The following is a 2293-nucleotide window of genomic DNA, read 5'->3' as shown; positions in this document are numbered from 1 at the left end:
TAGTTTGAACTCGAAAAACACGATTTTGACAAAATAATTTTTTAGAGTGGTTTTCTTCCAAAAATCCTCTCTTTTCAATTTTCGACAAACCCAACCCTAATCTCATGCATGGGAGATTTGGTACAGAGTTTATTTTTAATAGAAATCAGAATAACTCGTGCCTATGAGTTTCGATTTACGTGTAGAGACTAGAACCCTCTACCTTGATTTGTCAAAATCGGTAGACACGATAATCGAATGATCGATTTGTTGACTAGAACTGCACAACTCCTCCGAGGTGTGGTTGTAACACCTTGATAGAATTTCAGAACTCCTCAACGCCAATGGAGGAAGAAGGAGATGAAAGAGGAATAAAAGAGAGAAGAGAGAAGGAAATTTGAGAGAAGAAAAAAAGAAAAGCTAAAATGGAAGTGAGGGGGCGTGAGCTTCTTTTTTTCTTACAATTCCTTTGACTCAAGGCCAAGGGAATAGGAAACCATGAAAGTTTTCTATTCTCAAAATCTAATTGTGTGAAGGATGTGGGTTTCTAAACCCACTTCCTTGTAATATATATATATATATATATATATTATTGTTTGTTTTTTCTATCTTGTAACTTAGGTTTGTATTATATTTAATATATACTATATCATAAGGATTGGTCGACACCCCTATAGGAGGTTTTAACTTTTTCATATCAAACTTGCTTGCTTGGTAAGCAAGTTTGACTTCTTAAGCTATATATATTTTTCTTTCATTTTTCCACTTTTCCTTTGTCAAACCTTTTTCTTCCTTTCTTCTAAACTTTCAGCCCCCATCCTAGGAAAATATAGGATGGGACGTCCCCCCCTTCTTGGGAGGCCATCCTTAAGTTTTTAGTAAGTTTTGACTTGTCAAAACATGATTTTTGGTAACTTTAAAATCTTTGAATTTAAAGCTTTAACTTGGTTTATTTTGTTTTGTTTAAGCCAACAAGGAGATGCCATATAGGATGGGATGGCCCACCTATGGACCTCTTCCATCTTATTCAATTTAGTTGAATTAAAAATTTTATTTTATTTTTAATTATTTAACTAATTAACTTTATTTATTATTTTAGATTTCAAAATGCTTAAAACTAAAATTTAATTTAGATGAAATGGCACTACATATAAACCAAATTATTTCAAATTCATATGAAATTCTTTAAAATGTTAATTTTTTATAATTATCTAAATTATTTTTCTTAGAAATATTATTTTGACCGAAATTAGCTTTGAATATGATTTTCACTAGAGTCGGTAGGACAATTTAGTCGTTATCATTTTTTTATAAATTGGATTCTCAACTCATGAAACTAAACTCAAATTTATTGAAATTATATTACATATATATCAAATTATCTTAATTTTCTTTGAAATCACATTCAATTTTATTTCGACAAAATTCATCAATTATTTTATTAAATTCTATCTTTTTCATAAATTTGATTCGAAATGCGAATTTCACTAAAATCAACTTTAATTTTTTATAAGATATTTTTTTATAATTCATCTTAGGCTGACTTTTATTTTTATATTTTTTTCTCATAAAAATATTTATTAATTATTATTTTATTCATTAGAAATACTCTAAAGAATCATAGGTATTACAACTGAATTCAATTTAAATTTAATTTATTTTTGACAAAAATTCAAATTATTGTATAATTCAAACTTGAATTAACATCCAACTAAATCTTAAATTTAGATTTGAATCAAACCAAAATCCAATTATAATATTCGAGACATAATTATTAAATCTGAATTCAAATCCAAATCCGATTTGGATTCAAAATTCCTAAATCAAAATCCGAATTTGATAAAACTCTAGAAATTGAAATCAAAATTCCATAAGACTACAAATTCAAATGCACACTTAATTCGAATCCCGACTAATATCAAAACTCAAATTAAATTCTATTTAAGTTCAACTTAAATCCGATTAAAAATAAAAAACCCAATTCAGAATAAATTCTCAACTTAAAATTTATTCTGAATCAAAATTAATGCTTGAATTACAATTTAATTGTCATCTTAATTTTAAATAATATTTTAGCCTTAAATTCATCATTATTTCTCGTAAAAATATAAAAAGTTTATGGGTTTTACACCATTACACCAACACAAGAACAATAAATATTAACTAAAGGACAAGCAAACAATCATAAATCATCTACACTAATATATATTTCTATGAAAAAATTGTTAACATAGTAAATCCTAAATTGTAAATTCGATAGATAGGGAAGTTAACGACAACACAAGAAAATATACAAAATACATCAATAGTAACA

This window comes from Nuphar pumila, chromosome 11 (genome assembly GCF_984573655.1).
Source record: "Nuphar pumila chromosome 11, dmNupPumi1.hap1.1, whole genome shotgun sequence".
NCBI lineage: Eukaryota > Viridiplantae > Streptophyta > Magnoliopsida > Nymphaeales > Nymphaeaceae > Nuphar > Nuphar pumila.
This window is presented reverse-complemented; position numbering follows the sequence as displayed.